This window comes from Stegostoma tigrinum, chromosome 28 (genome assembly GCF_030684315.1).
Source record: "Stegostoma tigrinum isolate sSteTig4 chromosome 28, sSteTig4.hap1, whole genome shotgun sequence".
NCBI classification, from domain to species: Eukaryota; Metazoa; Chordata; class Chondrichthyes; order Orectolobiformes; family Stegostomatidae; genus Stegostoma; species Stegostoma tigrinum.
Genome location: NC_081381.1, coordinates 20,603,401 through 20,617,979, shown reverse-complemented (window position 1 = coordinate 20,617,979; position 14,579 = coordinate 20,603,401). Strand labels below are relative to the sequence as shown.

Genomic DNA, 14,579 nt, shown 5'->3' with positions numbered 1-14,579 from the left:
TTGGGTTATGCATGTACTGGAATTGGATACTCTGCCCTACCTTAAATAAATAGTTATTCTTCTCACCAGCTGAGGCAGTGTGTATGGATAGGCTCTCCAAATCTGACAATCATCAAAATCATGCAGAGTTCTGTTGTCAGCTGTCGTAGTGCAACTTTTTGCAGTGACGCATGGAGTATTGAAATATAAGGGAGAGCATTCTTCATTCAAAAGTAATTGGTAACATTTTATTTTGGACAATGATTGCTGCCAACTCAACTGTAAGGATGCATTCGCCACATGTGCAGTAGCAGTTCATGCTATCTTTGCATTGAATCAGAAATGTTGCATTAACAGCTTGTAGAACATGATGTCTGGGATTGTTTTTAATGGTCTCAGTGTGGAGGCAACACCACAAAAAAAGTATGATGAATGTTCACTGAGTTGATGGTCCTCCAGGTGCAGTTGTTGTTGTCTCAGCATGTGTCTTAGGGAACAGACCTGAGAGCGCAGAGTCCTGCATTGCAGAGCTGCCTGGGACAAGCTTTGACCAAAAACCACTGTGTTTTTTCTCCAGACTTTCTTTGCAAAGGCACATTCTGGAAGGTGATGCATGATAATCTCATTGCCCACCCCCTCCCCTGCAGCTGCTTTGAGAGCAGTGAGCAGTGGTACAGTCCAACCAGGCATACATGAAGGATCTCACAGATAGTACCCTTCTCACAACTAGCCAAATGAGCGCTTGTTGGAAAACTCTGGTGATGCCTCAATGCATGAAAATATAGTTTTGTATCTGTAAGACACGTCTTAGGTTAGTTTGGATATTCAAACTCCAATGTCTGTTTCCTTGATTGGATATTCAAACTCCAATGTCTGTTTCCTTGATATGCTACGTACAGAACTGAACTGCATTTATATATATATATGAAGATATTTTTTCTGAATTAAAATATATTTTTGAAATTAAAAAAACACGATTGTCTAAAGACATTGAGACAAGGATTCTGCCCATATTCTTCACTCTTTAAATGAATAGATAAATAGTGTTAAAGGTGTAGGAATTACAGCTTAGCTGCAGGAACCATTCTGAAATTTGTACACAGCATGGCCAGCAAATGAAGCAATGAGGAAAGTGAAGAACAGGGCAGTGAGTAGGGCAGTGAAAGGATTGAAAAATGGACTTACCAGGGGAATGAAAAAGAGGGTGTTGAAGGGGAGGAAGCAACAAGAGTTTTCTACTTCTAGTTCAAGTTCCAACTTTGGGTTGCTGTGTAGGAGCATAATGACAAAGTCAATAGCACCAACTTCCTGCCTTAGTTGTTGGCAGGAGACACGTCTCTTACTTGAGATACGAGTATAATGTAAAGATGTAAGTAACCTTTGTGTGGCACAGTGATATTAATGTATCAATGAGGGCTTGATGTCCTTAAAACACAAATGATATAAAGTTGTTCACGATTTTATTTCTCCTTTCACGAAAAACTACACTTCTGATGTGTCATTCTGCCCTTTTAATATCATAAACTAAATTCTGTGGATGTTGGAAAAGCAAAATAAAAACAGAAAATGGGAGAAATATTTACCAAGTCAGACATCATCCATTGACAGGAAAACAGAGTTCAGGCAGTTTAATGTAGTGCATCACATAGTAAGCTTCAGTTTTTTTTCTACTGTTTCGATATTTTAGAATACAAAATCTTCTGTACTTGATTGTCGTCCAAATAAAGTAATTTATAATAATGTATAGTGAATTCCCGATAAGCATGGACACCATGGCAATAAAATCTGTCAGGTAATAAAGAGAAATTACATTGGTGTCGATACTCAGGTCGACATTTGTGGAAGTGTTTAAAAAAAACATGTTTTGTATTCCTCTTCCGACCTCCCTCATCATCCCCAAGGAGTCATGTTCCTTAAAGTCCCCCTGGGACTCTCAGTTTGTCTTTTCACAATTTCCCAGACTTCATTTGTGGGTCCCGACTACATCCTGGCAATATTACTAAAGACCTGTGCTCCAAGACTTGCCATGCTGCTAGTCAAGCTATTCCAGTACACAATGACATGAGTATCTTACTAGTAATTCGCATAGGAAGGGTCCTTCTGAGTCACAGCCCAATCAATCTAATGTTAATCATCAGTAATGTGATGGAAGGCATCATTAACAGAGCTATCAAGGGAGACTTGTTCAGCAATGATCTTCTCACTGACATTCGTTTAGGTTTTTCCAGGGCCTCTCAGATCCTGACTTCAACACAGCTTTTGGTTCAAATATAGACAAAAGAGTTGAACTCCAGACATAGGAGAATGACTGTCCTTGACTGGGTGTAGCATCAAGAAGCCCTAGCAAAACTGGAGTCAAAGGGAATCAGGGGAAAAAAAAACTCTCTGCTGGTTGAAGTCATACTTACACATCGAAAGACGATTGTTGACGACCCAGTACTAATCCTTGTTGCGCATCACTTGTTACATCTTGGCAATCAAAAAATGACCCTCGTCTTTTTTTTTCTTTATTTGTTAATGGGAGGAGGACGTCACTGGCTAGGCAGCATTTATTGCCCATCGCTAATTGCCCAGCAGGCAGTTCAGAATCAACCACATGGCTGTGGGTCTGGACCCACATGTAGGCCAGACCAGGGAAGGATAGCAGTTTCCTTCCCTAAAGGACATTAGTGGGCTTGATGGGTTTTTCCCAACAGTCAGCAACGGATTCATGGTCATCATTAGATTCTTAATTCCAGATATTTTTATTGAATTCAAATTCTACCATATGTCACGGTGGGATTTGAACCCAGGTCCTCAGAATGTTATCTGGGTCTCCACATTAACAGTCTAGTGATAATACTACTAGGCCATTGCCTCCCCTAAATCCCTACTTTGTTTCCTGTTACTAGCCAATTTACTTTCCATGCCATATGTCATTCCCTATGCCATTAGCTTCTACTCTTTGAAATAACCTTTGATATGAGGTCTTATCAAATGTTATCTGAAAATCCAAGTAAAGTACATCTTTTTTCATCCACTTAGCCTGTTAGCCATACTTCCTCAAAGAACTTCATTAAATTGATTGAACATGATTTCCCCTACAGAAAATCACCTGACATTCCAGTGCAGTGCTGAGACAGTGCTATTGGATTGGATAGAAATCAAAGCCCTGCCTGTCCCCTTAGGGTTGAGTTGCCATAGACCATCAAGCTTCTCTCTCATTAGAGAGAGAGACAACCGGGGGTCATTTAACTGGAGAGCACCATACCACAGGTGAGGAGAGAGGTTGAGAAGGAAAGTCCTTCATTGTAATCTTAGCCAGTGATGGGAATTAAACCCATGCTGTTGGCATTACTCTGATTCCCAAACCAACCATCCAGCTGTTAGAAAGAATTAAATATCCTACGACATTGCATGAAGTGAAAGAGAACTATTTCCTGTTTCCTGGTCAAAATTTATCCCTCAATCAACATCAGTGAAACAATTTACTGAGTTCTGAGGAAGGGTCTCCAGACCGGAAACGTTAATTCTGTTTTCTCCTCCACAGATGCTGCCAGGCCTGCTGAGCTTTTCCAGCAACTTTGTTTTTGTTCTTGATTTGCAGCATCCGCAGTTCTTTTGGTTTTTAAACAATTCACTCGGTCATCATTGTTGATTGTAAGATCTTCAAATGTAGTAGATGGCTGCCATGTTCCTACATGATCACTTAACTACGTTTCAAGAGAATTTCATGGCTGCAAAGTACTTTAGGTATCTGAATATCGTGAATGGTGCTATATTCATGCACTGAAGAGGAAAATGGTTTGTCATTATTAATGTAAAGACTGTGATCTTAGTTCATTTGATCTGGCGACCGATTCCGTCAGGAAAGCCAGCGCCGCGTTGTGTTTATTTGCAACCGTGGCAACGGGAGGCACGTGATCCTGAAATCGATCAAAAAGCTGGTTTGTTGCAATTTTGTATCGGGACGAAAGGGGTTACAACGGGGCAGGGGAAACCCCGACACAAGACACCTGACATCGGATTAGATCCGCATTTAAAAAGAAATAAAGTTGCATGCTGCAGTACTGCACGTCTGAAAAGTAAAAAGCGGAGCCTATTCTATTAGAGTCTGCGAAACCGGCTTCAGATATCTGCTCTGGAGAGGTGAGTGTTTGTTAAGGGGAGGAAAAAAACCACAACAGCAATTGGACTGCAGAAAAGACACCGCTCAGAGAGGTTACGTCTATTCAAACAATCCTTTCATTCCTCAATTTGCATTTGTCACACTTTACGAATCAAAAAGTTATAAGAAACGTGTTACCCTGACATAACGAAATAAAATGGTCGAAGAAGCTTACAGGGTAGGCGAGGAAGCAATGGGACGGCAGGCAGGATACAACACTGTTGATAATCGCTGTAATTTAGCAAATATATTACTTCATATAATGGTTCTTGTGTAGTGGTAATATCCAGGAGGCCCGGCTTGAAGTCCCACGTGATCCAGAGGTGTGTTTATAACATCTCTGAACAGGATGATTTTTTAAAAATCCCGCCTTACAGATATTGGCTATTCACTTCCAATAGTCATTATTAAGTTGAAACTTTGCGAAATCCTGTTTGTCCCTCTGAACTGATTAGACTCTCCTATTTTAATAGGCCCATCTCGAAGGTAATGATGCGCTGTAAATCACCGTCTACTTAGGTACCTGACTGCTCCACCGAGGTTAGAGATACTACCAAGGCATATATTAACGAAATACAAATATTTCTATATGTTTAATTTGGTAAATATTTTACAAACTTTGCCCAAGCGCAACATAATGAGAGGTCAAAGAAGCAACTCTGGCTTCTCGTCCCCGGCTGAAAGCCGATTTGCTGTAGTGGTGTCGTTAAAAGCATGAACGCTACTTATTTTGTTTGCATTAACAGTTTAAAAGATTTGCCAATCATATGACAACCATTTGGTGCTTATAAAGGGATTTTATGTTTTATTCTGTTGCGTGCTGCTTTTTGGAAATACTCATTAAAATGGATGAACTGCAAAGTGGCTCCTGACTTGAAGCCAAATTGGAATCTCTCCTATTTATGTGAATTGGGCCTATTTAATCAGTCCGATTAGGTACTCCTACCACACAGGGGCCAAGATAGTTCATAAAGAGCGTACTGTGCTCAACGAGTATAAACTACTGAATTATGTTAACGACGATCTGACCAAAATTATAAAATGGACACATGCACAGACGAGGTTAATATGAGATTTGGTGAATGCCCTGGTTTGTTTTGGAAATAACTAGTCCCCAGGTTCGTTTCAATTAATGATCTCTTACTGAGCTACTTTCTTCTGCCCCGAAAAATCCTCCTTCAGTCCGATCTTGGCCAAGCTTTATTTGTTCTCTATCTTCCAGGCTGCTGATTTTTCAGAATTCCCTGTACGTTATGAACAAGAATGCAACTGTTCATTCTGTTGTCACAACAGAGTTCCTTTTCGCGAATCTGCTTCCGTAAAATAAAGTGAGGGATATTCTACTCACATTCCCTCTTTTAAAATCAGCTGATGCAATCTTCTGAGGAAGTGTTACATTTACTCACGTTAGGGCTGAAGATGACAGCGATTTTGAACTTCTGATGGCAGTGAGCTCGCCCACTGGCAATGCAACAAAAAAGTCCGTCAAATTGTAAATTTTGAACGTATCCCCACAACTTTATTTAATTCGCGGGTGAGAAGTAATAAGGAATAGAAACCAAAAGAAGTGCGGGTGCTGTAAATCAGGAACAAAAACAAAGTTGCTGGAAAAGCTCAGCAGGTCTGGCAGCATCTGTGAAGGGAAAAATTAGAGTTAGCGTTTACTCTGTTTTATCTTTCAGAGATGCTGCCAGACCTGCTGAGCTTTTCCAGCAACTTTGTTTTTGTTCCTGAGATACAATAGGGCTTGTTTGTTCAATAAACCATCTCTCTCATGCAAAAATTGAACATTAGAGAGACGTCTTGGATGTATTTCTGGTACTGAATGGACTTACACCTTTACACAACACAGGTTTATGCACAGAAAAGAGCGCAGAAACACAATGCGGATAGATGGTGTTAATAGTAATTGAATTGGCGTTGCAAACACCTGAGTCGAATTGCAAAATGTATTATTTCAAGCGCAAAGATTTGTATTGAATTACGACTAAATCTGAAGAGACTAGTTAACCTCGGTATTGGGTTTAGAGTAAAAACAGGCCATAAACTTTAACGCTGACGTTTCGGGCCTGGATCCTTCATCAGAGATGAAGGGTCTAGGCCCGAAACGTCAGCTTTTGTGTTCCTGAGATGCTGCTTGGCCTGCTGTGTTCATCCAGCTTCACACTTTGTTATCTTGGATTCTCCAGCATCTGCAGTTCCCATTATCACTCACATAAACTTTAACGGTGAGGTAGTCAGAACTGCCGATGCTAGAGACAGAGATAACCGAATGGAGCCGGAGGAGCACAACAGGTCTGGCAGCATCAGAGGAGCAGGAATGTTGACGTTTCGGAGGGTCCCGACCCGAAATTCTTTAACGCACAAGTTGACACTGCAACATGTTATTTTATGCAATTAAGCTTATGTTCTGTGTGATTAAACCAAAGTTAGGAACTTGTACGAAGAGTTAAATTAAATGGTGATGAAAACTGGCTTGCAATATTGTTCGAGGTTCCAGTTCAGGCTCTAGTAAGAGGAAGGAATTGAAGGAAATCAATATTAGTAGAGGCTGATTAAATTCTCAGAATCTGATAACCTCCACCTCAAAGTACTTATAGTGGTCCTAGACATAATTGATACAATCGTGGTCAATTCTGGAACAGTTCCTATGTACTGGAAGGCAGCTATTATAACCCTACTTTTTTGTTTTAAAGGAGGTAGAGAGAAGAACAGGAACTATAAACCAATTAGTTTGATATTAGTAGTGGGGAAAATGCTATTTTCTGTTACTTAAGAAAAAACACAATAGCAGTTATTGAAAATCAGTGACAGAATCAGACAGTCAGTTTGGATTTATAGAAAGAAAATTGATGCTTGACAAACCCACTGGAGTTTTTCAAGGATATAACTAGTAGAGTTGATGGTGAGCTAGTGGCGTGGCTTACTTTTCAGAAAGGTTTTGGTAAAGTCCCACAAGTGATTAGCATGTAAAATTAAAGCACAGGATTGGCGCAGTGTTCTGACCTGGAGGGAGAACTGGTAGACGTACAGGAAACAACGGGAATAAACAGATCTCTTGCATACACAGGCAGTGAACAGTGAGGCATCACGTGGATCAGTGCTAGGGTGCTAACTATTCACAGTACATATTAATTATTTAGATGAAGGAACAAAATGTAATATCTCCAAGTTTACGGATGACGCGAAGTTGAAAGGGTGAATGCTGATAAGGATACAGGAATGCTTTAGAATAATTTGTACAAGTTGAGTGGTTAAATGCAATGCAGAGGAAGTGTTATGTGGATAACTTAATTACCTACTTTAGTAGCAAACGCAGGAAGGCAGATTATCATCTGAACAGCAATAGATTGGCAAAGAGGAGGTGCAAAGAGACCTGTCCATCTATGAACACCATTTGCTGAAAGTAAGCATACAGGTGCAGTAGAAGTTGAAGAAGGCAAATGATGTGTTGGCCTTCAAAATGAGAGAATTTGAAGACAAGGGCATGGATGCCTTGCTGTATTGATATAGGGCCTTGGTGAGACCATACCTGGAGTACTGTGTGCAGTCTTGGCTTCCTAATCTGAAGGAGAATGTTCTGGCTACAGAGGAAATGCAATAACATTTTACTGGACTGATTCCTAAGATGGCAGGGACTGACATATGAAGAGAGACTAGATTGATTTAAGATTATATTCGCTGGAGTTTAGAAGAATGAACATTAAACCTTTAAAATTCTAACAGGACTAGATAGGGTAAATGCAGGATGGATATTCCTGATAACCTGGAAATCCAGAACGGGAGTCACAGTTTACTGATACTGGGTGGCAGTTTAGAAGAATTGAGGAGAAATTTCTTCACCTCGATTTAAGCCTGTGAAATTCTCTGCCACAGAAAGAAATTGAAGACAAAACACTGAATGTTTTTGGGGGCAAAGGGATCAAAGGATATGGGGAGAAAGCAGGAACAGGGTACAGATTTTATGATTAGCCATGATCATGTCGTATAGCAGAGCAGGGTCAAAGGGCTGCATGGCTTATTCCTATTCTCAATGCTCATTATTTGATTGGCCTGATGGAACGGAAGCAGTAAACTAAAGTGAAGCATCCTGGAAATAATGAAGAGTCTCAGTAGGTGAGACTAAAGGTGAAAACTGCTTTGCAATTACCATTTTCTTTTGACAACCATGCCATTGAGAAAATTTGTATTAATGCAATAAAGACATAAAATGCATTATTGCAACCAACCCTGCATTGTTTTAGTTTCCTCGTCTTTCCAAAGAGCTGCATATTACATTCCCGGCTAGATTCTTTTATGGGAGTAGCGTGCTCACAAAATATTGATGGTGCCCAACCAGTCAGGCATCTTGGTGTCAGATATGCCATATGGGCATATCAACTCAGTACACTGAGCTGATGTTAACGATTAATGTTACTGCCACCATTCCCTTGAAGTGTAGGAAACTACAGGGATATTGCGATTGAGGAAAGCCACTTCTTTGTCCAACTGAAGGAAATTCTTGTAAGTTAGCAAGATATTGTTCACTGCAACTTGTCACAGGCTATGTTGCTAATGATTGATAATTTAGCCAGATCGTTTAGTCTCACTCTCCAGATTCTAAGCCACTCAGTCCACCAGTCCAAATGATCTCATTATAGTAGGTGGTACTTTATGACACTGATCATTTTTGAATCAATATACATTTCCTCATTATTATTCTACAATTATATAGGCAACTTTATTTGCCAGTACCACATCTCCAGCTGCCCCCTACCCAAGTTTTTACAAATGCAAGGAATCCAGAAATTTCACATTTCTGCTGTAATATGTATTATCTTCAGACTTGGAAAACTGGCGGTTTGATGAAAGACTGTTGCCTCTGATTTTCTTACTGTCTGTGTGTAAGACATAACTGTTCCTTTGGACTAGGGGACCTATAATCTCCCAGAATTCCTTCAAGGAAGATGCTCACCCTGCCTCTTTGCAGTGCCCTGAATCCCTGAAACAGACAATTTCTTCCACGTAGTCTCTTGAAACATTGAACATTGGTCATCCCTTTGCAGTGGTAACTCCTGTAGAATTGTATGCACATCATCTTTAATCTGTGTCAGCATATTTTTCTTTCTCAGTCTGCTTGTAAGCTTCCTACTTCAACATGTCAATTGGCTTGGACTCTCTCATTTCCTTTCAGCAATGTGCTTAATTGATGAAACCAATATGTCCACTTCTTTAGCTCTGCTATTTAAAGATTGCTTCCAGCTTGACATGATCTCTATCACTAACTGATGATTCTTCCTGGGGAAATAACAAAGTCCAATAGCTTGCTTGAAAACGTCCTTTTTGAGTCACCTCCACATCTAGCATCAGATTCAAATGTCATAGCTGTTTGTTCACAAAGCTGTTGCTTCAGTTATAGCTTTATCAAGTGGAGTGTGCTGTTCATTGACTGTCTCTTTGCAAACTTTACTAGCTGTTGTAGTCTGAATACTTTGCAGTATTGATAGTACAAATGTTTCCCTCTGCTAATCCATCTCACTGGGAGTATGAAGCTAATTTCTTATGTCAATATAACTTATCACAATGAACTTCTTTTTTGTTTAGGCTCCATCATGAGCCTAGAAAGACCTGTAGAATGTAATATTCTACGAGCTGGTCTGTGACCAGTTATTTCTGTACTAGTTGTTCCATAGTTTTACATTATTTAACTTCTTTTGACTATTTGAAGCTTGAGGTCAAGGTATGTCTTCCTACTCAAGTAAGAATTCTTAAATGTGTAGTCTGCATAGATTTTCTACTATTTGACATCTCCTATATTTGAGTTGCTTATTGCACACCATTTAATCTTGTGTTATGTAGTTGCATTTTTGACTGTAGGCAATGTTTTCTTAACCATTGCTCACAGTCTGATCTGTCTCAGTCTCCCTCACCATTTATTGCCAAAACACAAAGTCGGGATCATCTGGGATAATGTTTGGTATTTTCTTGTTGCCATTAATCTTTGTGTAGATAGCTACTTGATTTCTTACTTTTCTGAAACAATGTTCCATTTATGCACATTTTCTGAAAAAGGCCTATTGTGAAAAATAATTCACTTTTAATTGGTGTCAGAGATAATGGGAACTGCAGATGCTGGAGATTCCAAGATAATAAAATGTGAGGCTGGATGAACACAGCAGGCCAAGCAGCATCTCAGGAGCACAAAAGCTGACGTTTCGGGCCTAGACCCTTCATCAGAGAGGGGGATGGGGGGAGGGAACTGGAATAAATAGGGAGAGAGGGGGAGGCGGACCGAAGATGGAGAGTAAAGAAGATAGGTGGAGAAGGTGTGGGTGGGGAGGTAGGGAGGGGATAGGTCAGTCCAGGGAAGACGGACAGGTCAAGGAGGTGGGATGAGGTTAGTAGGTAGCTGGGGGTGCGGCTTGGGGTGGGAGGAAGGGATGGGTGAGAGGAAGAACCGGTTAGGGAGGCAGAGACAGGTTGGACTGGTTTTGGGATGCAGTGGGTGGGGGGGAAGAGCTGGGCTGGTTGTGTGGTGCAGTGGGGGGAGGGGATGAACTGGGCTGGTTTAGGGTTGCAGTGGGGGAAGGGGAGATTTTGAAACTGGTGAAGTCCACATTGATACCATATGGCTGCAGGGTTCCCAGGCGGAATATGAGTTGCTGTTCCTGCAACCTTCGGGTGGCATCATTGTGGCAGTGCAGGAGGCCCATGATGGACATGTCATCAAGAGAATGGGAGGGGGAGTGGAAATGGTTTGCGACTGGGAGGTGCAGTTGTTTGTTGCGAACTGAGCGGAGGTGTTCTGCAAAGCGGTCCCCAAGCCTCCGCTTGGTTTCCCCAATGTAGAGAAAGCCGCACCGGGTACAGTGGATGCAGTATACCACATTGGCAGATGTGCAGGTGAACCTCTGCTTAATGTGGAATGTCATCTTGGGGCCTGGGATGGGGGTGAGGGAGGAGGTGTGGGGACAAGTGTAGCATTTCCTGCGGTTGCAGGGGAAGGTGCCGGGTGTGGTGGGGTTGGAGGGCAGTGTGGAGCGAACAAGGGAGTCACGGAGAGAGTGGTCTCTCCGGAAAGCAGACAGGGGTGGGGATGGAAAAATGTCTTGGGTGGTGGGGTCGGATTGTAAATGGCGGAAGTGTCGGAGGATAATGCGTTGTATCCGGAGGTTGGTAGGGTGGTGTGTGAGAACGAGGGGGATCCTCTTGGGGCGGTTGTGGCGGGGGCGGGGTGTGAGGGATGTGTCGCGGGAAATGCGGGAGACGCGGTCAAGGGCGTTCTCAATCACCGTGGGGGGGAAGTTGCGGTCCTTAAAGAACTTGGACATCTGGGATGTGCGGGAGTGGAATGTCTTATCGTGGGAGCAGATGCGGCGGAGGCGGAGGAATTGGGAATAGGGGATGGAATTTTTGCAGGAGGGTGGGTGGGAGGAGGTGTATTCTAGGTAGCTGTGGGAGTCGGTGGGCTTGAAATGGACATCAGTTACAAGCTGGTTGCCTGAGATGGAGACTGAGAGGTCCAGGAAGGTGAGGGATGTGCTGGAGATGGCCCAGGTGAACTGAAGGTTGGGGTGGAAGGTGTTGGTGAAGTGGATGAACTGTTCGAGCTCCTCTGGGGAGCAAGAGGCGGCGCCGATACAGTCATCAATGTACCGGAGGAAGAGGTGGGGTTTGGGGCCTGTGTAGGTGCGGAAGATGGACTGTTCCACGTAACCTACAAAGAGGCAGGCATAGCTGGGGCCCATGCGGGTGCCCATGGCCACCCCCTTAGTCTGTAGGAAGTGGGAGGAGTCAAAAGAGAAGTTGTTGAGTGTGAGGACGAGTTCCGCTAGGCGGATGAGAGTGTCGGTGGAGGGGGCCTGCGGGACAGGAAGAAGCGGAGGGCCTTGAGGCCATCTCCATGCGGAATGCAGGTGTACAGGGACTGGACGTCCATGGTGAATATGAGGTGTTGGGGGCCAGGGAATTGGAAGTTCTGGAGGAGGTGGAGGGCGTGGGTGGTGTCACGGACATAGGTGGGGAGTTCCTGGACCAAAGGGGAGAAAATGGAGTCCAGATAGGTGGAGATGAGTTCGGTGGGGCAGGAGCAGGCTGAGACGATGGGTCGACCAGGGCAGGCAGGTTTGTGGATTTTGGGAAGGAGATAGAAACGGGCCGTGCGGGGTTGGGGAACAATGAGGTTGGAGGCTGTGGGTGGGAGGTCCCCTGAGGTGATGAGGTCATGAATGGTGTTGGAGATGATGGTTTGGTGCTCGGGTGTGGGGTCATGATCGAGGAGGCGGTAGGAGGTGGTGTCGGAGAGTTGGCGTCTGGCCTCGGCGATGTAGAGGTCACTTTTAATTGGTGTGTTTCTTTTGCCATCCAAAACTGATAAGGACTTTCTATCTGCCTGCCCTAGTCGCTGTACTGGTTTATCATATGTCATTTGTGATTTTGTGTCTTAAGTGTCAAATGGAATTTTCTGATCTCTTATATCATGGTTTTTCACTTGTTTTGCTTCTAGGCTTTTGATTTATTAGCCATCTGAATGGCTTTCTCTAGTCTTCTTTGGATGGATTTTGATAAATTTGACACTGAATCATCAGTAATTCCTAAACAATATTATCTTAATCACCATAGTTACAGTTCTCCAATTATCTGTGAAGATTGTTAATGAAAACATCCTTGGATTGTCCTAAATCCTGAACTCTTGTATTAAATCTTTTCTGCAAAGAGTACTTATTTTTAGTTTCAAGGTTGAAACAATTGTCAAAAGTCTTTTTGTACCTCTTCAAAGGTACGTGTTGCTGTTTTTACTCCATGGTGAGATATGACATTAGCAATACTCCCAACTGTGTAAAGAAGTGTATTTACTTGTTCTGCTTCTGATTTACCATATAATTAATATTTCAAATTATTTTCTTCTAAGATGCCCAATTCTAGTTTATTTAGCCCATCTGAAATTAAGGCTTTTTGTCAATATTATTAGTAATATAACATCTAGTTCTATATATGACTGACAAGTAACAGGTCACATTGATATAGGTATTTAGACATCTTGAGGAATGAGTTTTCCAGGTTATTGATCCAAATATTCAAGGAAAATATTGAGCAAATTAATGGACCACACTTCATGTACCGCCTAACCAAAAACAAAACATAATGTAGTTTTCACTCAGTGACTCCTCAAAATGGCATATATTCCACTGATTTTAAGGTGATTTGATGATGCACTTTGAGGGTGATTGTAGCAGCTCAAATTTTCTTTCAGTGAGGTGACTCACCTGGAATCACTCCCATTCTTTATGGATTATCATTGGTGTGATTTGGAATGATTTGTAGGATCAAAATTTAATGTGTCTGGCCACATTATAAATGCACTTTCAGTGGCCATAAAGTCCTGGCTGGCACCTGAACCTGGAGTTTCTGGCTCAGATGTTGGAACACTATCCACTACACCTCAGGACATTCCATGGTTAAATAGCATAGGATATTCAGTTTTTAGTCTCTTCTATAATTAGCAGTTGTTGAGTGACATTTTGGAGATCTGTGTTGAATGCAGGGTCATTCTTAAGTCGAAAGTACATCCTCTTGGGGGGAAAAGGCAGTGTTTAAAGAGAGATTATTTCAAACTAGCCGGCCACCAGGGAGTTAAAGGTTTTTTGGACTACAACATTAGCTAGGTTTTCTTTAGGTCTTAAAATACAGTAAATATATACCAACAGGGCACTAACTTACGAAGCATCTGGTACACTTTTTCATTTAATTAGAGATAGACAATAAGTGGAAGAGGTTTGTGTAAGTTTTAGCCTTGACAGCAAGAATTTAAACTGAGTGTCTCAGAAGAAATGTACATCAAACTCTGAGATGCTGACAAAGTGACTGCTGCTTTTTTTTGGCTATTCCTTGCTGAACAAATTAAATGCCTTTTTCATAAATATATTTATAAATTGTTTTCTTAACGGAGAAGATATTACAATGTCTGTTACCTTTTTTAGAATTGAAAGACCTGGCTCATTTTTTACTCATGATTGTCCCAATTGCACTGCTTCCCTGCCATGGCTACAAGCATCAGTGATAATGATGTTGATATTCTACATGTTAATGAATCATACTGTTACTTTCTCAAGGATATTTTGTGCTTTTGCACTCAAGGGCATTTTTATTCTTTCAGGGGAGGGGAATGGGAGTATGGGTGAGGTTGATCACTCTCAAAACAAAACTTTGCTAATGTCTAATTGCCCTTCAGGACTTATTGTAATTTGATTTTTTTGATTCATTATTGTTCACATGTACCTAAGTTTTGATTTGTCGGCCATACAGTCAGATCATAACAAACAAAGACACATCGATCGTACCGGGCTTACAGAGAGGTATAAAAGTACAAACGCACAAAAGCGAAGCCAACATTAAGTAGAAATTCTAGAGGTCTATTCAGTAGTCTAATAGCAGCAGGAAAGAAGCTGTTCTTGAATTTGTTGATCTGCGTGTT

General features: G+C 41.8%; 1 protein-coding gene across 2 annotated transcripts in view; it reads left to right on the top strand.

Moving 5' to 3' along the window:
• The window catches only part of ttc34 (tetratricopeptide repeat domain 34), a 225,771-nt gene that overhangs the window by 151,194 nt on the left and 59,998 nt on the right, over positions 1-14,579 (top strand). The window contains exon 1 of one of the 2 annotated variants that reach the window (XM_048561893.1): positions 3,932-4,107. The exons of the other annotated variant lie outside the window; for it this stretch is intronic. The gene's annotated coding sequence lies outside the window, so the exon portion shown is untranslated. Of the gene's footprint in view, positions 1-3,931; positions 4,108-14,579 lie in introns of those variants that run through there. 2 annotated transcript variants of the gene reach the window in all.